Here is a 23,512-nt window from a genome sequence, read left to right on the forward strand (position 1 = left end):
TTTTGTAACTTGCAGTAGGAGCTGAAATCGACCAGGGGGTTCTTATCCAACAGACAGCAGCAAAACTCTTTGTGTATCTGCGTTCCTTTCAACAAGCGTGACTTCCTCAATGGCATCATTCGTGAGCGTAACACAGAGCTCAGCAATAACGTTTCTTCACTAACCCTACCAGGTATCCAACATAGGATGTTACTTCCTTTCACTGTTTTCTGACTCCTGGCAGATATTAATCATTGGGATTTGGGAACAAGGAAATAGAATTTCTGAGAATGCTTGGGAATTCCCAAATTCATATGATTTTCATAACACTTCACTTACAAGTTTTTGAAAAATAATAAGTGACTATAATAACAAGCAAATAGTCGTTTTTTTTTCTGTAACAGGATTATATGAAAAGTTTTAGTAGTCTTCTCTTTTAAAAAGATATGATAACAAATGATGATTTATTATTATTATGAGCCAACATATTGTAACAAGATTATAAAATCCAATAGCATTAATAGAGAAAACATTAAAAAGAAATGAATATTATCACAAAATAAATGCTGAAGAAAAGTCCTTTAAAGATTGAAAGGTAACACCACAAATACTTAATGCTTTAATCATTGTTTACATGACATTGTTAAACAAGGCATCAATCATCCCCTCCAATACCATTTAAATAACATAACATTCTGATCTCCTGGCAAGATGAATAGCACTAGAAAGAAGCAACTGTCAAAGTTGCCGATTTAAGGGCATATTTTGTTTCTAAAACTTGGCATTTCTTAGAAAACCTCTCATAGGATTTGTAAAACATATACTATGCCTATGAACACATTAATATTTATTTGCAGAAATGGTTCACTGTTAGCAGTGGACAAGGCCATGAACACACACTTGTAACACAGCAACAGATACAAGAAAGTCTGACTGAGGCTCCTTTACTGCTCCTGTCCTGTTCACCTTAACTTTCATCTCCACATGTCAGTGCTTCCTCATCTTGCTTGACTTGAAGTCAGTGCATTTCTTCAAGCCAGTAAGTTCTCTATACTGACTATTAAGCTGTAATTTTCACAGGAAAATTAGAATGTTCCTTCCCATTTTCCTAATTTCTCAACTGATTTTTCTCAGAATTCAGAATCCATAAATATTGAAATGCCAGGAGAGAATTTCCAAATGGAAATGCTGTTCCCTTCGTCCATTTTCAGAAGAAACCGTAGGATAGTGTTATCCTTCTCTTCTCCAATTTTTTTTTTTTCCTGCAAACTTATGGTTATCACCTCTTTAAGTGAGTAGCTCACAATTTTGCCTCCCGTGCAAATGGTCCCAAAACAGTGAAGTGGGTCCTCTTTAGCTGTGTCTTTAGTACATAATCCTGCATTTCTGACCATATGCAGGGAGTGTGACCCAGGGAAGGATCCCTGACTCAATGGGATTTCTCTTGCTGTCTCTAGAATTTGAACACCGGAACCCAGATGTACGGAGGCTGGGAGCCATCGTGGTGTGCTATATTGATGACAGCAGCAGTGGGTGGTGTGGGGGCAGTTAGTTGACAGCTACCTGTTGCTGACATCCCAGGAACTGCCTGAACCTCCTCTTTCCCAGTCATAAGATATCTAAGATTCTGCGGTATTCTTCATTAAATCCTAGCATGGTTTAAGCTAGCCAGAATTAGGTTCTGTTGCTTTCAATCAACAGAACCTTAGCTAATACATTGTTATTTCCTGGTCTTTGTTCCTTTAATTTTCCAGGAAAAGAAGGGAAAATGGCTTACTGGTTTTAAAAAGAGACAAGGGACAACATACCATTTATGCAAAATTTAGAAGCACTCAAAGGAAACTCTGGAAAGTTCCTGAGACATATATAGGTAGGATCAGCATAAAACTTGAACAGTGTATCTAGATCATGGTTGCCATGGTTGCCTTGACACAATGAACATCTGTATCAAGATCATATTTTCTTGGTGGGACAGAGAGAAGCACAAGGCGGGACTCACATTTACAGTAATCCTTGTTTTCCAGGGACCATACAACCCAGTTTGTCCAGAGCTGTTCATCTTAAGTTTGTTATCCCACCATAATTATAAATAGAACCTCCTTTTTCTCTCAAGAATATCCCACTTTGGATGATAATTTCTGTGACTACCCATTAAGAATATTTAATAACTATAGAAAACTGCTTCTCTATATTTTTTGTATGTTTGAAACATTTTATAACAAAAATATCTTTAAAGTTATCACCTACACAGAACATAGCTGCCAAATGCTCCTACTCTGCTGTTGTAACCATGAATCCCTCTGGGGCCCCTTCCTCCTACGGCGCTTGTGAGGATGAAATGAAATAAGCTCTATGAAGTGCCCAACAGTGACCAACACTGAATAAAATACAGCCACCATAGGTGGCCTTCCCTTATGTTCACCAAACTCCTGATAAGTTATTCGGTGATGTTTTAATCTTAATATTTTATGTAGATTATACATTCATCCGATTCAAAATGCAAAAGGTACAAAAGCGTATACCGTTAAAAGTTTCCCAACCCACTACCAATTATCTCCCTGGAGGCAACTGTTTCCAGATTTTTGAATATCCTTAAAGAATATCATATGTATGGAAAAGAAAGATTATATATTTATATGCATCTGTGTAGGCATTTTCCTATGAGAGGCTCACAAAGTGTCCTTGAAGAGATATCATTATTACAAATACCCCTCAATTTACAATGGGGTTATATTCCAATAAACTTATGAAAATATTGTAAGCTGAAAATGCATTTAATACACTTAACCTACTAAACATCATAGCTTAGCTCGGCCTACCTTAAACACTCACATTAACCTACAGTTAGGCAAAATCATCTAACAGAAAGCCCATTTTATAATAAAGTGGGCTTTGAATATCTCATGTAATATAATGAATACTGTACTGAAAGTGGAAAACAGAATGGTTGTATGAGTACTCAAAGTACAGCTTCTGCTGAATGTGTATTGCTTTCAAACTATCTTAAAGTTGAAAAATCATAAGTCAAAATATTCTAAGTCAGAGATTGTTTGTACTTCTACTTTACATGATGAAATTGAGCCTTGAAAAGATTAAGTGACTCGCCCAAGGTCACACTGGCAGTTAAATAGTGAAACTTGGATCCAAATTGTTCAGTCACTACATGTATTGTCTTGAAATTTGAAAAAGAGGAAGAGGAATTAAACTACTAAATTGAAGGACTATTTTAGGCATAGAAGAAGCAGATGCCTTCATGTCCAAGTGATTGTGAAAAGCCCACTTGCCCCAAAATATGTCTCCTGGTCATATGAAATTCCACCATTTCAGATTTTTACCTGGGGATTTAGAGTAATCTGCTGTTTTCCTAGAGCTCCCCTAAAATAGAAATAGAAAATTTTGGAAGGCTAAATATATGCTAACATTGGAAAACTCATTTTCTCCCCTTCGTAAGGCAAGGTACTGAAGGAGGGGGCCCTACGGGCTGTGCAGGGACATCCTGGAGGCATGGGGAGAAGAAACTGAAAGGCAAGTTTGTATGGAACAAAGAATACCGATCTCAGGATTCTCCCTTGAACCTGCCCTAACTTTGTTCAAATAGACTTAGCCACTGACCTGCTGTCAAAAGACCACAGCCAATCTCACTTGTTTTCAATATAATGATGAATATTGATTTGGTCCCTTCATCCAACATTCTCAGCTGGATCTTTTTTGACCAAGGATATACATTACTAGGTGAGTACAGGCAGTTAATTCTTCCACACGGGACTTCGGAGTTTCTGAGTTAACCAGAATCACCCACCTTAACATCTGCCAGTTTATACCCCAAGTCCTGACCAGTGCCCCCTACCTGCTATGCCTCGTGCTTTCAATAGAGCATAAAATCAGAAATGAAAGATGAAACATCATAGCCAATATCACAGAAATACAAAGGATCCTAAGAAACTGCTAGGTATAATTACACACTAACTAATTGGATCATCTAGAAGAAATAGATAAATTCCCAGACACATAAAACCTACCAAGATTGACTCATGAAGAAATTTAAAAATCTGAACAGACTAATAGCAAGCAAGGAGGTTGAATCAGTAAGAAAATGTCTCCTATCAATGAAAAACCCAAAACCAGATGGCTTCCCAGGTTAATTCTACCAAATATTTTAAGAAGAACTAATACCAGTCCTTCTCAAACTCTTCCAAAAAGCTGAAGTGGAGGGAATACTTCCAAACTCATCTTACAGGGCCAGCATTACCCTGATTCCAAAGCCAGACAAGAACACTACAAGAAAGGAAAATGACAGGCCAATATCCTTGATCTACATAGATGCAAAAATCCTCAACAAAATCCTAGCAAACCAAATTCAATAGCACATTGAAAGAATCATTCACCATGATCATGTCATGGTTCAACATAAGCAAATCAATACATATAATATACCATATTAGAAAAATAAAGGATAGAAACTATATGGCCATCACAATAGATATAGAAAAAGCTTTTGACAAAATTCGAAACCCTTTCATGGTGAAAAAAAAAAAACACCCAACAGATCACGTATTGAGGGACTGTATCCCAACAAAATAAAGGCCATATATGACAAACCCATAGCTAACACCATAATCAATGGTGAAAAGTTGAAATTTTTCCTCTACCATCAGGAACAAGACAAGGATGCCCACAGACACCACTTCTCAGGGTAATTAGGCAAAAGAAAGAAATAAAAGGCATCCTAATAGGAAAGGAAGAAGTGAAACTGTCTCTACTGACGGCATGATCTTGTTATATATAGAAAACCCTACAAACTTCACTAAAAAAGGGTTAGAACTCAACACAAAGAAGGGAACAATAGACACTGGGGGACTCCAAAGGTGGGAGGGAAGGATGGTGGGAGCAAGGGTTGAAAAACTACCTATCGATTACTATGCTCACTGCTTGGGTGGTGGGATCATTAGAAGCCCAAACCTCAGCACCATGCAATATACCTGTTTAAGAAACCTGTACATCTACCCTCCTGACTCTAAAATGAAACATACAATATTTAAAAAACAAAAACAAATAAATACAATTTGAAAACTGTTAGAACTGAACGGATAGGTGAAATCAGTAACGTTGTAGGATACAAAATCAACATATAGAGCCTTGAACACAGCAACATCCAGCTGTCTGACACGAAAGTCTCAGGGGCAAGAAAACCTCTATATGAACTCAGAAACAATGAGCTAAGTTGTGTTTATGTCTGAAAGGATGTTAAGAACTTCATTCATGTTACATCAGAGCCAACAGAAAGAACCAACAGGAAACCTGTACCCAACAAACAGAAATGACAAGATGAAGGGAAAGCAGAGGTAAGGGCTTACCTTAGAAAGGGCAAGTGATTAGCTCAATATGCAATACAATGTTTGCTCCTGAGCCAAAAATTTGCACAATAATTTGGATATTACTTGCACAACCAGAAAAATCAGCCACTCGTTAGGAAAATGTGTTTCTGTATAAGTCTTAGGACTCAGCTATCTATAATAACATGAAAAGACAATATTTTCATCCAAAATGAGTATTTTTGTTTGTCTTGGCTTGTTATTCTAACGTCAACAGCCTCTAAATAAACTGTTGAAGTACATGATATAACCACCTCTTTCTCCATCTTTCCCATTGCTCCCATAGGGTTTCAGTTATGCAATTTCACCATTAGCAAAGCTTTTCGCTGAAATCTGGCTTTTCAAAGGGAGAGTATCCAGAAACAGAAGATGCTGATCTGGGAGGCTCTTCCTAATAGAACTGCTGCTTCAGTTTAACTTGAAAAAGCCCACACCCAGTTCCTAATGACAAACATCTGAACACCGGGTCTTCCCATGAGCAAGACCATGCTATGCCTCCTGCTCGCTCTGTTCTATAAGCAACCCACAGATTGCTCCCTGTGAAGAGGAGCCTGCCAGGGGAGCAGCATTCCACCAGACCCTGATTTAGCAAGACATTTCCGTATCATTCCCCCAACCAGCTGGAAGTCCTCCACTGCTCTTGTGTAAAAATCTAACTCATCTCGCTGAATTTCCTGATTTAAAAGTCTAATTCATTTCACCAAAAGTGTGACAGAAGGAAACCAAGTACACCATCTCTCTCTTACCAAACCAAAGCTATTGCAATGTGCATTCTGGGGGAAAAACATGGTCCAAATATGTTATGGAGGGGGTGCCAGCCCAGTGTCATCCTCTTACTATTGCCATAGGATCTTGGCTGATGGCATCAGAGGAAAAACAAGTTTATCGATTACTTTCAACCATTAAGCTCACTCCTCCATGAAAAATACGTCACAAGTCCAATGTCTCTTATTAAAATAAGCACTGCAAAATATAAAGGAGTCACAGTTTTAAAATGGGACACACGTTCTCTAAGCGGTGAACCACGTTAGAGGTGCACTGTTTACATTGTATAAAGTCCCCTGGAGCCAGGGTTAGGAAGCGCATCTGTTCTTTGGTGTTCTGGGATGAAGGAGAAAGCAAAATGTGCTGCCAGAAGTGAGTGGGAAGGAGCCCATGAGATAAAGGAAGTAAATCCATTTGCTGATTGCGATAATAATGGTAATACACGAAGCTATACATACATAGATACATACATACATACAACATACATACATGCAAACTTTCACATTTAAAAAAAAAAAGAACTTAAGGCTTCCACTCATGTAATCAGCCCTTATGAACTCTCCTGATTAGCTGCAAGGAAAATCTTCCTTTCTCCTTTTTCCTGCACCATCCTGGGCTCCCTTTTGACTTTTTTTTTTTTTTTAACTTATAAACGATCAGCTCATATTCTGAAGTTTGTAGTCCCCTCCCGCCCCCTCTCTCTCTATACGGCTCATTTACATTGGCAGCTGTCGTGCTGCTGGGCATCCTCAAACCCACCAGTTTCCCTTTAATGTTTGAGCAGACAAACATGATCATGCACTAGGCATCACTGTGCCACTCAAAATGCTTTTTTGTTTTTTTTATTGCATCTGAGAGAAATCTCAAGGTTGCAAACCTGGAGTCAGAATTGTCTCCATGTGTCTCAGTGGGAAGAGTATCGTGTGAAGAAACAAGTTGATTCTACTAATCAAAAGGAATTTTTTTTGATATCACGTCATCCTCCGAATGAATTTATATTACCGAGTGGAGGGTCACATGAAGAAAATGGTCAAACAGCACCACCTAGAGCAAGAGCTGAGAAGTGCAGCGGAGCCGGGCTGTGTCAGGAAAGAAAAGCAAGCTGGGGCCTGGCTTAGCGCTCTCCCCTCTGCTCCTGTCTGCACGGAAAGATTAGGATGACAGTGGCAGGAAGCCTGTGCACCTAGTATGCATCACTTGAAGGGAACACACAGATTCCAGTAAACAGTTGGAAGGAAATGTTAATACCAGGCTCTGCTAAACAATATGAAATGACTCCTAGATGAGACAAGCGACTTTCATCAAAGTTTCCTGATACCTGAAAAGACAGCCCAGGGGATCCTGCACTACATGTGGTGTATGTAAATTAAGCGGGTTTTTTTCCCCTTTGTAATCAAGGCTCATACACAAACAAAATCACATTTTAGAAACGGCCTATTTCAACTTGTAACTAGCTTGCTTTCAGGGGCTCCAGGTCAAAAAGAAATAGAGCACAAAGACGCTTTCTCCTTAGGGATCATACACAAATTCACTCTGTCCGTTTCTTTCCCACATGGAGCAACAAAGCCATCAGTCCTCTCCATCCACCCATCGGGTCCTTCCTGATTAAAGTGAGATAAATCACAGCCCTCTCTCTCCAGTTGGCAGGCGACAAGAGGGGGATGCTTGCCTCAAGAAGTCCTCCCCATCCCTCTACATTCATGCAAGCCCGAGCGGAGAGATGCAAGAAATTACGGATGCATTTTAATTCCCCAGACCCTGCAATTAAAAATGGAAATTTTTTGGCCACGCGTGTTGGCTCACGCCTGTAATCCCAGCACTTTCAGAGGCCGAGGTCGGCGGATCACCTGGGGTCAGGAGTTCGAGACCAGCCTGGCCAACATGGTGAAACCCTGTCTCTACTAAAAATACAAAAATTAGCTAGGAATGGTGGTGGACGCCTGCAGTCCCAGCTACTCGGGAGGATGAGGCAGGAGAATCACTTGAACCCGGGAGGCAAAGTTTGCAGTGAGCCAAGATCACACCACTGCACTCCACTCTGGGTGACAAAGGAAGACTTCATCTCAAAAAATGTTTTTAAAAAATGGAAGTGTTGTTCTTTCGTTTGTAAATGTGTTTTGGTAAAAGAGGGGCAGTTTAAGCAACCCTTTCTATTGTCTACATTGTTAAAATTCATCCGACGTGGACTCTTGACTCCGTTTTGCCTGGGCAGACCCAATTCAAGCATTTACAACAGCTATAACCTCCTCAAATCAAAAAGAGGAATCAGCATTATTGCTAAGTTCAAATAAGGTCTTGTTTTATTTCATTTTTATTTTTGAATGCAGCCATTCCTCCAGGTGCTGTCATCAGGTAAGATTGTCAGTCCTGATTAGGTAAAGGTATTATTACAAAATGCAATTCTTAAAAATTCAGTGTCTAACTACACTTTTAATAAGCCTTTCCCCCTCCCCTATGTATTCTCCCTTAGACACCCCTTCTCAAATTTAAAATCACAGAAACTAAAATATGATGCCTAAAGAGAGCCTAGCGACTGCCCAGTCCTCTAATTTGATGAGTGGGAGTACTGAAGCCCAGAGGAGGTCAAGTAATTTGTTCCCAATGTCTTAGATAAGAAGAAAATGACCAGCTGGGAAATCCCACTCATGTCAAGGCAGAGGCACAGGGCCACAGACTGTGGTTGAATTGTGCCACACTCCTACATCCTTCTTTAGGAATCACAGGACATTCCTGTGTTGAGTTGGAGTCACTGACTTCCTTTTCAGGCTGATTGAGTTCTGTCCTTACGGGCTGCGACAAGAAGTTTTGGTATTATGCTACACCAAGACCATTTATCTAGTTCAAGAAATGAGCACAGTCCTTAGAGCCCAGCAACTTTCCCCATGTCCAGTAAATGTAGCTTCTCCATTAGAAGCTGTCAGAATGGAGCCTTCTGGCTCATCTTGATTTTGATTTGTGCAAGAATGAATGGTTGTGCTAAGACAGCTTTCCTAGCTGATAGAGAGCGAAACTTTTTTCTCATAATCTATAAAAAAATTAAATTAGAACTTTTTTCTCATAATCTGTGAAAAAATATTAAATTAAATCTGGCTCGTCTTGATTTTGATTTGTGCAAGAATGAATGGTTGTGCTAAGACAGTTTTCCTAGCTGATAGTGAGCAAAACTTTTTTCTCATAATCTATAAAAAAATATTAAATTAGAAGCATACAGTTTATTTCATGACTTTTATCTTCCTGCAGTTTTCTTGTGGGCATAAATGATTTGTTTTTATCCTGCCTGCCCCCCAATCCCTTTTCCAAGAAACTAAAAGAGTATCTAGTGCAAAGTAGAGACTCAAATATTTTTTAATAAACAGTGATCCCAGCCACCCAGTGCATGTTGCCAAATGCCAACCCCATAAATGATCAAACACATCATCTCATTCAGCCAATCAAAATCAAGTGCTACCTATTTTTTTAAGTTTTCATAGCCCTTGGGCATCTGCTTTCTCAGCATTTCCCAAACTTGAGTCATTCTCATCCTGCCTTCCTAATTTTGCTCTGTCAATTATCTCTACTATTATTTATTTCATATATTTTTAAATAGCCCCACTTTTGAAACTTAAATACATGCCTTTTAAAAGGAAGCTTTCTTACTACTATACATCAAAAGCCATTATTACTTGTTCTAAGTACTCATAACAACATGTTCACAACTATTAAAATTTACTAATGTGCATCCACATACTCTCTAAATTCATGGAGCATCTGCACACACTTTAAGAAACAATTCTGCATTACTCACTCAATTTTCTTGACATCCTTCTGAGGCAGGACAAACCTTGGGCCCAAAGAATTGAGGTAGGAGTCCAAGCAAGTTGCCAGCCACATAAAGGCAAACCTTGGCTCGGAAGTCAGGACTACCAGCCCCTAGGTTATGGTTCATGCTCTTTCCTCTGCTCTCCAGAACCTCCTATCTCCAAGTGTAGTTAGCAGCCCAGATGCAGCAGCATCCTCTAGAGACTTGTTAAAAATGCAGAAGCTCAGGCTCCACCCCAGGCCTATGCAGACTGAATCTGCATTTTAACAAGGTCCAGGTAATTCACGTGCACATTAAGTTTGAAAAGGCCTGGTCTAGATCAGCGGTTCTCTAACTTAGCAGCACATTAGAACCATCTGTAGAGATTTTAAAAATGCCAGTGCCTGGGCTTCACCTCCCAGAGAATCTGACTTAAGTGTCTGGGGTTTGCCCTGAGTCTAGGTATTTTTAAAAACTCCTCAGCTTATACAAAGCTGGCAGGGCCGGGCACAGTGGCTCATACCTATAATCCCAGCAGTTCGTGAGGCCAAAGTGGGCAGATTGCTTGAGTCCAGGAGTTTGAGACTAGCCTGGGCTAAAACCCCATCCCTACAAAAAAAAAAAAAATACAAAAAGTAGTTGGGCATGGTGGTGGCACATACCTGTAGTCCCGGCTACTCAGGAGGCTGAGTCCTCGCTTGAACCCAGGAGGTCACGGTCTGGTCAACAGAGCAAGACCCTGTATCAAAACAAACAAACAAACAAACAAAAAATGCTAGCAGCTTACCAGCTAGGGAGGCCTGTACAGCCAAGTTTTCCAAATGGGGCTACATTATTTGTTCCAGAACTTTAGCTGCATCAAAACCACCTGGATGGCTTGTTCAGCTACAGAGGGTCTGGCCATGCCCCTAGAGTTTCCAGCTGAGGGTCTGGAATGAGGCCCGATGATTTGCATTTCTAACAATCTCCAGGTGATGCTGATGCTGTGGGTCCAGGGACCACATTTTGAGAATCTATGCTAAATGAATCGGAGAAGACCAAAGCTCAAACTTATTCCAAGAACTTTTCAAGGCCCACCTGCAAGTTGTAGTGGAAGTAAGCATCTAAGGGTGCAAAAAAGTTTCACTGTAGACTAAGGCCTTTTACCTGAGCTCTCAAATGTTCACATTTCTCTTATCAACCTAAATAACAAACAGAGAGAGGCTCTCCACAAGAAAAAGATATTCGTTTGGAAACAGAGCCTTGCAATAGAAATAGGCAAGCCAGAGTAAACTATATGCATATTCACGGAGGTAAAGGAAGACAAAAGAAAAAATGAGGAAGATTATATGATCATTTGGAAATGATTATCCTTGGCTACAAAGGTCAATAACAAAGGTGATGCCAGGCCCAGGTTGGACAGGCAGTTGTTGGGCAAATATCCTTCAGAAGCATTGTTGTGTGCAAAGTTGCAATGGGCTTTGTGCAAGATTGTGTTTTTTGCAGTCTTCTGTGATAAGTTTTTGTTATCAGGCATACAAGCCCAAGAATCCTTTTTTGCATGGCCTTCCCTGGCTCTATTTGTCAGGGTTTTGGTTAGGGGAGGGGTATTTTTAACACTCTCAATGTAAAAAGTGCCATAAGGTAGGTACCCCAATTGCTTGTTTCGTCTTCATAAAATAACTTTTCCACCCGAACAAAGTCTACACATAAATTGTAAAAATACCCTGGCATGCAGTCCCTGGAAAAGTCTGGAGTCATTCTCGGGGTTCCCACCCAGGTGGGCAAGCATAGCCACCACAGATAAACACAAAGTAGGGGTGCCCGCTGGGGTTCGGCGGCAGGCAGTGGCCCTGGTTCTGATATTTGGCTGAAAACACAGCTCCTCATTGTCACCCTCAGGACATTTCAGCTATTTCCTAGATAATAATCTCACTTCACCCTGCACAAAACAGGCACATGATCATGTCACTCTGACCTGGTTTGAGTCCAAGGAGACTTTTGTTTTTAAAATAATTTAGGTTAGTAGTTAAAATATGAACTTTGGGCCAGGAGTGGTGGCTCATGCCTATAATCCCAGCACTTCGGGAGGCTGAGGCGGGCGGATGACTTGAAGTCAGGAGTTGGAGACTGGCCTGGCCAACATGCTGAAACCCCATCTCTAAAAAAAAAATATATATATACAAAAATTAGCTGGGTGTGGTGGCGGGCACCTATAATCCCAGCTACTTGGGAGACTGAGGCAGGAGAATTGCTTGAGCCTGGGAAGTGGAGGTTGCAGTGAGCAGAGATCTTACCACTACACTCCAAAACAAACAACAAACAAAAAAATTCTAGAGTCACACTGAAAATCTTAACAACCTGCTTCTACTACTCATTTTTTTTTTATTTTTATTTTGACCTGATTTTAGACTGATAGTAAAATGCACAAATAACACAAAGTGCCCCCTATGTCCCTCACCCTACTTCCCCTAATACTAACATTTTCAGAGCCATCCTTATTTTCTCTATAAAAGAGCAGAATTCTCCTTTTAGAGATTTGGAAAGATTATTAAAAGATAAGTTACAAAATACAGTACCTGACACGTATAAAATATTAAATAAATATTAGCCATGCTTAATTATTTTGTTTTAAGTCTATATGAGTCAAGTTTTAGTAGAAATATGGGCTAGAAAAAAAAAACAGAAAGCGGGACTCTGTGATCCGACTTGGGCTTATAGAACAGACTGTACTAGTTTGTTCTCATGCTGCTAATAAAGTCATACCCAAGACCGGGTAATTTATAAAGGAAAGAGGTTTAATGAACTCACAATTCCACATGGCTGGGGAGGCCTCACAGTCACGGCAGAAGGCAAAAAAGAAGCAAAGGCACATCTTAAATGGTAGCAGAGAAGAAAGCTTGTGTAGGGAAACTCCCATTTTAAAACCATCAGATCTCGTGAGACTTATTCGCTACCACGAGAACAGTAGGGGGAAACCGCCCCTATGATTCAATTACCTCCACCTGACTCCATCCTTGACATGTGGGGTTAATTACAATCAAGGTGAGATTCGGGCGGAGACACAGCCGAATCATATCAATGACTAATGAGAGTTATGTCCAGAACCTAATGAAAACCTGTCTGAGGCCACATTCCCTGTAAAGCAGATTTGAGATAGAGATTTGTGTAGAGAACATTTAACTGGGTAAAATCCTAGGAACTAACAACTGTGGCGAAAAAGCTGAATTGGACAAAGGGAGTTGAGATGTGAGGCAGTCACAACAAATACCTCAGCTAATCTCAAGGGGGAGCTGAGAAGCTGGGGTGACCCTTCAGAGTTGCCCTAAATTGAGGCAGGAGTATGGAGTTTTAATACCTTTCACTGGCCATTCTTCAGATACGAGTTGTCCCCAAGGATGGACATCAGCTTGACAAGTTATTAATTAGATCTCCTGAGAATAAATTCTAGAGAGAATCAGCTGAGAGGCATGATTTGCCAACACTCCCAATAGCTGGGCAAACTTCAATTTTGAGGGAGGATTTGGGTCACACACAAAAGTCTCCACAACCAATTATTCATGGGAAATTCTATGTAGGCAGAGCTATTTCATGGCCAGTTAATCAAAACTACATAATCTATTTGGTTAAGCAAAAGAAATTAAAAAGATAAAATAAAATCTATATATTAACACTCAAAAGTTTTTAATGCATTTGCCTTGCATTTCGTATGTTTTGCCTTGCATTTCATATGTTTTGCCTTGCATTTGTTTATTTGCTTTTAAGAACCTTTAGAGAACAATAATTACTAATATAATATGGAGTAGCACAGCACCCACAATTGCGTTTGAAATGTGAAATTGTATTAGTCAGCTCATGTTAATAACAGTACCCACTACTATGCTTACATTTATGAGAAGATTGTTAGTGCTATGGTGATATGAGGTGGGTTGTTATTAGACAAATAGTATAATTTTTTTTAGATAATCACATTAACAGTATACTATAGTAATATAGATGAACAAAATGTATGATTCGTAAAAGACCCTACTATTTTTTCTCTGGGGTTAGGCAGAAATCAGTGATGTACTTTTAAAATAACGTGATTTTTTTCTGTCATGTTAAATGTTTATTTATATTGTCTTTGCATTATATACATGTGTGTGTATATATATATATTTTTTTTTCCCCAGACTAGGCTAATGATCTCAAATGTTTCATACTTCTTGACAAAAGCTCAATTACCTAAAGAGCCAAAATATGAATATTTTAAGCTAAAACTCAAGTTGCTTGCTTAAAATTCACAGGGATCTCTTATTACCCAAGATAACCTGCTCTCCAGGATATAAGGAATTATTTATATTAACGCTACCCATTTTTACAACCCAAATCAAGTGCAATTGCATTAATATTCCCATGTCTTGTAGCACAATTTAATAATTCCATTTTTCTTTTCTTTGTTTTTTTGAGATGGGGTCTCGCTGTGTTGCCCAGGCTGGATGCAGTGGCATGATCACGGCTCACTGCAGCCTCAACCTCCCAGGCTCAAGAGATCCTTTCATCTCAGCCTCTGAGTAGCTGGGACTACAGGCATGTGCCACCATGCCCAGCTAATTTTTGTATTTTTTGTAGAGATGAGGTTTTGCCATGTTGCCCAGACTGGTCTGGAACTCCTGGGCTTAAGCGATCCTCCTGCCTCAGCCTCTCAAAGTGTTGAGATTACAGGTGTGAGCCACTGAGCCTGGCTTGATAGTTCCATCTTATTTCATGACTATGTATGCCTGATGTTGTAAGTTATTTTATCACTACTTCCCATTCCCTCTTAACAATTATATTGTTGATCGTTTGTTGAAATAATGTTGGCCTCCTTTCAGAACTCATTGTGGGGCATACAGTATTTCCAGGAACTGAAGAAATATTTGAAAAATCTGTCTAATAAATTTCAAAACTGAAAAGAATATAAAGCCATATTTCAAGGATCCCTGTGAGCACAAAAGAACAAATACAAAGAAAACCCACATAGGCGCACCCTAGCCAAACTGCCAAAAATCTGTGCCAGAGAGAAAAATGTTAAAAGCAGCTGGAAAAAAAAGCATAAATCACCTTCAAAGAATAATTATTAGACCTCTTTAATAGATGCAATGGAAACCAGAAGGAAAAGGAATGTTATCTTTAGAGCGTTGAAAGAAAGTAACTGCCAGTGCATTTGTTTTCTATTGATACCCAGGGCATTTGTTTTATTTTAGTTTCTATTAGTTTTCTATTGCTATGTAACAAACAACCACAAACCTAGAGACTTGCAACACTCATTTATTATCTCTTAGTTTCTGTAGGTCGGAGGTCTAGGATGGCATGGCATGGCTGTCTGCTTAGGGTCTCAAAAGGTAGTAATAAAAGTACAAGGTACGATGGCTCCATCTGGAGGCTGGGGGGGGGGGAAATCTACTTCCTGGCTTATTCTCATTTAGATGGTTGGCAGAATTCAGTTTCTTGTGGCTACAAGACTGAGATCCTTGTTTTATTGCTGCCTGTCTGCTGAGGATTTGTTTCATCTCCTTAAGCCCACCTGTCATATCTTTTCATGTGGCTCCTTACATCTTTAAACCAGCAGTGGTATATCAAGCCCTCTTCTTATTTGCTTTTTCCCCTACTTTTTCTTTATTGTGATAAAATACACATAACATAAAATGTATTATTATCTAAACCATTTTAAGTGCACAACTTAAGAGTATTAAGTGCTTTCATATTGTTGCACAACCATCACCAACATCCATGTCCAAAACTCTTTTCATCTCACAAAACTGACATCTGTACCTATTACACAAGAATTATCCACTCCTTTCTTCCCTCAGGCCCAGGAATCTACCATTCTACTTTCTGTCTCTAAGATTTAGGCTATTCACTATACCTCAGATAAGTCTAATCATATCATTACTTCTTTTTGTGACTGGCTTATTTCACTGAGCAGTGTGTCCTCAAGTTTTTTTTTATTTTATTTATTTTCATTTATTTACTTATCTCTTTGGACAGAGTTTTGCTCTATTGCCCAGGCTGGAGTGCAGTGACACGAGCGATTTCAGGTCACTACAACCTCCTCTTCCCAGGTTCAAGCAATTCTCCTGCCTCAGCCTCCTGAGTAGCTGGGATTACAGATGCACACCACCACTCCCAGCTAATTTTTGTATTTTTAGTAGAGATGGGATTTCACCATGTTGGCCATGTTGGTCTCAAACTCCTGACCTCAGGTGATCCACCTACCTCAGCCTCCCAAAGTGCTAGGATTACAGGTGTGAGTAACCGCACCTGGCCATGTCCTCAAGTTTTATTCACTTTGTAGTGCATGTCAGAATTTCTTTCCTTGTTATGACTAAATAACATTCCATTGTATGCATTCACCACATTTTTCTGATCCACTCATCAGTCAATGAATAATTGGGTTACTTTCAGGTTTTAGCTATTGTGAATAATGTTTCTATGAACACGAGTGTGCAAATCTCTCTTTCAGATCTTGCTTTTAATTATTTTGAGTATATACCCAAAACTGGAATTGCCGAATCATATGGTAATTATATTTTTAATTTTTTTGAAGAATTGCTTTCCTCTTCCACAGTAGCTATGCCATTTTACATTCCTTAACAGTGCACAAGAGTTCTGATTTCCACATCCTCACCAACACTTGTTCACTTCTGGATTGGTTTTTTGTTTGGTTTTGTTCTGGGTTTTTATTATTTTGGGGTAGTAATCTAATGGATGCAAGGTGGTATCTCATTGTTTTGATTTGCATTTCCCTAATGTTGGTGATGTTGGACATCTTTTCACATGCTTATTGGAGAAATGTCCATTAAAATATTTTGTCTTCTTTGGAGAAATGTCCATTAAAATATTTTGTCTATTTTTGAATTGAGCTGTTGGTCTATTATTGAGTTTTAGAAGTTCTCTCCTATATTGTGGATATCAATCCCTTATCAGATATATAGTTTGCAAGAAGTTTCTCCCCTTCTTGGGGTTGCCTTTTTACTCTGTTGATAGTGTTTTAGGATGCAAAAAATTTTAAAGCTCTCATAAAGTCCGATTTGTCTATTTTTTATTTTGTTGCCTGTGTCTTTGGTGTCATCCATTAAATCATTGACAGACACAGCATCATAAGGTTTCTGTCCTATATTTTCTTCTGAGAGTTTTATAGTTTTAGGTCTTATATTTAGTTTATGGATTGATTTTGAGTTAGTTTTTGAATATGAAGTTAGGTAAGGGTCCAACTTCATACTTTTGCAAGTTGATATCTAGTTTTCCCAGCAGCATGTATTGAAAATACTGGATTTTACCAATTGAATGGTGTTGGTACCTTTGCCAAAAAAAAAAAAATCACTTTTTCATATATGTGAGGATTTATTTCTGGACTCTGTAATCTATTCCACTGATCTATACATTGGTCTTTTTGGCAGTACCATACTGTTTTGTTTACTGTAGTTTTGTAATAAGTTTTGAAATCAGGGTGTGTGTGTCCTCCAACTTTGTTCCTCTTTTTCAGAATTATTTTGTCTATTTGGGGTTCTTTGAGATTCAATATGAACTTACTTTCTATTTCAGCTAAAAAATGTGACTGGTGTTTTAACAGGGATTATATTGAATCTGTAGATCACTTTGAGTGATACTGACATCTTAAGAATATTACATCTTCTGATCTATGAACATGGAATATCTTTTCATTACCTATATTTTTAAAAATTTATTTCAGAAATGTTTTTTATTTTTTATTGTACAAGTCTTTCACCATCTTAATTCCTAAAGACTTTTATTCTTTTTTATGTTATTGCAAGAGAATTGGTTTTTTAATTTCCTTTTTGGATGGTTCATAGCTAATGTAAAGAAATGCAACCAATTTTTGTATTTTAACTTTACATTTTGTTGAATTCATTTTTTAGTTCTAACAGGGTTTTTTGTAGAACTTACAGGGATGTTTACATATAAAAATTCTTTGTTTCCAATTTGTATGACTTTTATTTCATTTTCTTTATTCCTATTATTTTCTTTTTTGTTATGTTTTAAACTAATTGTTTTTGCTAGTACTACGAATAGAAGTGGCAAACATGGATATGGATGGACATCCTTTCCTTATTCCTGATCTTAGAAGAAAAGCTTTTAGTCTTTCACCAATGAGTATAATGTAGCTGTGAGTTTTTCATACATGGCTTTTATTATGTTGAGGTGGTTTCCTTTTATTCCTGGTTTGTTGAGTATTTTTATCCTGAATTAAATATTGAATTGTATCAAATGTTTTTTTCTGCATCAATTGAGGTGACCACGTGTTTTTTTCTTTCCTTTGTTCTGTTAATGTGGTGCATTACATAGACAGATATTCCTAGGTTGAACCATTCCTGCATTCCAGGAAAAAAATCCCACTTGGTCATGTTGTATAATCTTTTTAATATGCTTCTGAAATAAGTTTGCTAATATTTTGTTGAGGATTTTGCATAAATGATCATAAAGGATATAGGTTCATAGTTTTTTTTGCAGTCTCTTTGTCTGGCTTGAGTCTCAGGGTAATGCTGGCCTCATTGAATAAGTTAGAAAATATTCCTTGTCTTCAATTTTTTGGAAAAATTTGAGAGGATTGTTGTTAGTTCTTTTTTACATACTTGGCAAACTTCACCACTGACACTAATGGGACAGTTCCAGGGCTTTACTTTGTCGGCAGATCTTTTATTACTTATCAAATCTCTTTGCTAGTTGTAGGTCCATTCAGATTTTCTATTTCTTTGTGCTTTAATCTTGGTAGGTTTTACATTTCTAGGAATCTGTTTATTATACTTAAGTTATCCAATTTTGTGGCATGTACTTGTATATGGTACTCTAATCTTATAATCTTTTTTATTTATGTAGAATTGAAAGTAATGTCCCCACTTTTATTTCTGATTATAGTAATTTGAATCTTCTCTCTCTCTTTGTCTATCCCTCTCTCTGTCTCTCTCCCTTTCTCTCTCTCCCTAGGTCCATTTCGTTAAAGGTTTGTCAATTTTACCAATCTTTTTGAAGAATCAATGTTTGATTTCTTTGATTTGCTTTATTATCTTTATATTATTTATTCATTTCTATCAAAGCTTTTCACTTCTACCTGCCTTCAGAATAGATCCAGAATCTGCCCACTTCTGACCATCTCTACTGCTCTCTCCCTACCTAGCTCAAGTCACCATCATTTCCTTATTCAGTCCTTGTAATACTCCCCAACTGCTCTTTCTGCTTCCATTTCTGACACTGGCCAACAGTTGGCAGTTTGCTGGTGATGTCGTCTAGACTTTGATGTTGCTAGTACCTGAACTTACAATAACAGCTGAGCTGTAGTGATCTTCCGTTGAACATAAAGATTTGCACATATCAACGACATTAAACAAGGTCACTCCGTAGACTGAGAAATAAAACCACACAAAAAGAAGGCCACTCTATTCATTTCTGAACACAGACAAAAAAAGATCACAGTGTAAACTCGAAACTCCTCAAATATTCATTCCCCTTTCCTGACTGACATGAGTATTGTATTTTAACCAATTATAACTTTAGTTCAATTTCTCTCACCTCCTAAATAAAATTTGTTCAGATATACAATTACAGAATTATCCTATTTCTTGAAAACATCCAATCAAAAGAAAATTCTTGCTTCCTTGAGCCCTTCTCTAAATGACCCAACACAAGTCCAAATCCTAGAACAAGTTCCTCTTGTTAAGCCACGTCCCAGTTTCTCCTAGTAGGCTATTTTCCTTGCTTAGCAACTATCAATAAACCCAATCTTGTTACAGGTGGTCATTGACGATGGGCATCAATAACCCCCTTCTATCTCTTCTCAATGTAGCAAACACAGTGATTGTGGCAAGTCAGATCTTGCAAGTCTTCTGTTCAAAATGCTCCCAGTCTCATTTAAAAGCTAGTGTCCTTACAATCACCCATAAGGCCTCGGCTGAAATGGTCCTCAACCTTGGCTGCACATAATTTAAAAACTGTGAATGCCAGGATTCTACCCTAGAGATTGTGATTTAATTAGCCCTGCCTCAAGACTTTTTATTTCGACTTTTATTTTAGATATAGTGAATACATGTGCAAATTTGTTACATGGCAATGTTGCACGATGCTGAGGTTTGGAGTACAGATCCCATAACCCAGGTAGTGAGCACAGTACCCAATAGGTAGTTTTGAAACCCACCCACCTCTCCACCCTCCAGTAGTCCATTGTCTATTGTGTCCATATTTATGTCCATGTGAACTCAATGTTTTAGTTCCCACTTACGAGTGAGAACATGTGGTATTTGGTTTCCGTTTCTGTTAATTTGCTTAGGATTCCGGCCTCCAACTCAATCCATGTTGCTGCAAAGAACTCTGAGTGTCTCTCACACACAGCCAATGTTGGGAACCATTGCTCTAGGTGGGCTGCTCTTCCTCAGCCTTATTATCCTATAATTGTTCTCTATAATCAACCTCGTCCAGCCACATTGGTCCCCTTGCTATTGTTCAAATTCACCAGATGTATTCCTGTCCCAATCCCTTAGTTCCTTCTTTCTGCTTAGAACACTCTTTCTTTTCTTTTGAGATATCTCAAAGCTTGTTTCCTCACCTTCTCAAGTCTTTGTTACAATGCCACCTTGTAACTGAGATGCACTATGACCACTCTCTTGGAAATTGCAAAGTTCCCTTGCCTTCCCCCATTGCCCTTTCCTTGCCTCATTTTTTTTTCTACAGCATACATCCCTTCTAAAAATAGTACATAATTTATTCACTCATTATAAGGGTCAGTCTCTCCCAAGCTAGGAAGCAGGGCCCTAATATTAATCCTCTTTATGCCTTATTTTACAGAGCTATAAATTAGTTTGTGCATGCAAATTTACTTCAAACACTGTCAGCTATAAAGTAAGTGCTTAAAAGTAAGCATGTGAGTATTTATACTACATAAATTAACTAAATTATTATGTGGTCTTTTAGGTGCCTTTCAACGTATAACCCAAAGAGATAATTATATCACATCAGAAGCAGTGTACATTTCACTCCCTACAGTGGTGTGTTTCTGCAAGGCAGGGAGACGTCGATTGCTTGGATGCTTGGAACACTTAGTGTTAGGTGGGGAAGGCTCTTTACACCCCCTTTTTACCTATCACACACATTGCTAACCTGAAAATGGAAACAAAATGAACAAGAGTAGTGGCATGTGAGAAAAGAGAAGAACTGAATAGTTTCAGCAGATAAGCAACAAAAAGAAAAGGAAAGGCAGTAATACTTCTAACACAATTTTAAGAGTGAAGAAGAACAATGATCTTGTCAAAAAAAATAATATCCCAGCCGAGCTCAAAGTATGACATGCAAAAAAAACCACTCTCTCCACAGTCACCATTAATAATCTAATGTATTGAAACTAATCTTAAATAATTACAGAAAAAGGCTCTCTTGTTAAATGCCTTACTTTTATTCTCAATAGAATTTTCAATGGCGGAAGAAGAATCACTTATTTTCACTACTATCCTGAATTCTCCTAATTTAACAACATGATTATCTGCAGCAAAGATTGATCAAAATAGCATGGGTTATTTATCAGATTTTACCTGACTATAGAAATAGTTTTCACTTTTCTTTATCGGAGATCAGTGACTTCCATAAATGAGGGTGAATGGACGTTTTCTCCACTTCTTGATTTCATGCCACAGAAATGATGAGCCTTCACCAGAAACAACCTCCCATTAGGGTCTTTCACAGTGACATCTGTCTAGAGGGGTTTGTCTGAATAGAAAATAGCTGTCTAGATTTTAAACTTGAGGACAATGAGAAGAGAATGGAAATCCAGTTTACTAAGGAAAAATAACTAGATAGCCTTTTTCTCCCTACAGAGACTTATTTGCCAATATGCATTTAATAAAAGGGGAAGATACTCAATAATTAGCAAGTGTAGGTATATTTTCAGACTTTTTTTCCTTGTATTCAGGGCTATGGAAAAAGAATATAAGATAGAACATAGAAAACAGCAGCTCATTTTTCTAGACCTTACAAAATTAAAAGTAATTTGTAATTATACAGAGAGACACATCATAGAAATCCTTTAATATTATAATTAAGATGAAGTATCTCCAATCTAGCCAAAAAGGCCTACTCAGAAACATTTTTCAGAAAATACACTGAAAAAAGTAGTCCTAATTCAAAGACTGACACGCGCACACACACACACACACACATCTCAAAACATATAGAGCAGAGAGTTGCTATAGGAAATTCAAGCCTTCTCTTAATGCATTTATGTAATAAAAGAAAACATAAGTCTCAGTGCAGAGTAATGCAATTATTCTTGGTCAATACTGAGTACATAAGATACATGGCTTGCAAAGTATCAACACACATAAAATGACTTTGTCTCTATTATGCATCTCTGCTGTGGAAATGCCAGTGTCTAATGCACATATTTCTGTATTTAGCAGATATACTAGTTTGAGGAAAATATATAATCAGCATCTAAGATTGAATAAATAAATAAATAATAAATCACTCCTTTTCCTTGTACTATTCAACCTTGGCTAAGGTTTCATTGAATTCAACTACTCAGTAGAGACTTACATGTTTTTTTTTCTCATGAGTAGACAGAAAAGTAGAATATAGGAAATTGTTTAGAATTTTTTCATAAAATTAGTACATGCACTTTGCACTAAATAGGTTTTAGACAGAAATAAATTATAGTGCTCACTAAATGTTGTTTGGAAATATTAAAATGTCTTTACAACTTACAGAGCTGCTTAAGTAAATTTTGGCTTTCTTGCCTGCATTACATAGCACAGCCAGAACAAAATAGTTTATATATGTCCTGTTAATACAATGTAGGTGTGAGAAAATGTACCATTTATACTATTTGACACATAATATCTTCATTTTCCAGTATATACATTATCTCTTGGAACGAAAGAAAGCACTACATAAAGTAGCATTATTTATTTTAGTCTTGAGGAAACAAAGTATTTGTTCACAAAAATAGGAACTTATAAATAGTATTTGCATAATCATGAAAAGTGAAAGTAAATTTCAAAATGGACTTCAAACACAGGGACACTGCCACAGTTTTACTTTGTTGATATGATTGTTTATTAGCATAATGTTTTGGGGAAACATTTGGCAAAATGTGTTGAATGTCATTAAATGACAATTTAGGCCAGGCATGGCAGCTCATGCCTGTAATCTCAGCACTTCGGGAGGCCAAGGCGAGTGGATCACCTGAGGTCAGGAGTTCGAGACCAGCCTGGCCAACATGGCAAAACCCCATCTCCACTAAAAATACAAAAATTAGCTGGGCACGGTGGTGCTCACCTGTAGTCTAGCCACTAGGGAGGCTGAGGCAGGAGAATCACTTGAATCCGGGAAGCAGAGGTTGCAGTGAGCCAAGATCGCACCACTGCACCCCAGCCTGGGCAACAGAGCAAGACCCTGTTTCAAAAACAAAACAAAACAACAACTACAAAAAACTCAAACCCCAAATTTCCCTTTTTATGATCTATCCTAAAGAAACAATTCAGAGTAACAATTTTGATCTAAAAAAACATAAAGATAAGCTTTCAAAAATGATGAGGTAGCATTTTGATTGGCCTCAACATCAAATAACCCGTCCAGGAGAAATTGACTTTTCAGAACACTGGAACTATGGGAAGAC

The 23,512-nt window shown here is 38.1% G+C and overlaps 1 protein-coding gene across 3 annotated transcripts in view; it reads right to left on the reverse strand.

Moving 5' to 3' along the window:
* The window catches only part of LOC112205253 (MAM and LDL-receptor class A domain-containing protein 1-like), a 295,973-nt gene that overhangs the window by 259,361 nt on the left and 13,100 nt on the right, over positions 1 to 23,512 (reverse strand). For all 3 annotated transcript variants that reach the window (XR_010150670.1, XR_010150669.1, XR_010150671.1), the window contains one exon: positions 10,557 to 10,633. The gene's annotated coding sequence lies outside the window, so the exon portion shown is untranslated. The remainder of the gene's footprint in view (positions 1 to 10,556; positions 10,634 to 23,512) is intronic.

Source organism: Pan troglodytes, chromosome 14 (genome assembly GCF_028858775.2).
Source record: "Pan troglodytes isolate AG18354 chromosome 14, NHGRI_mPanTro3-v2.0_pri, whole genome shotgun sequence".
Lineage (NCBI taxonomy): Eukaryota > Metazoa > Chordata > Mammalia > Primates > Hominidae > Pan > Pan troglodytes.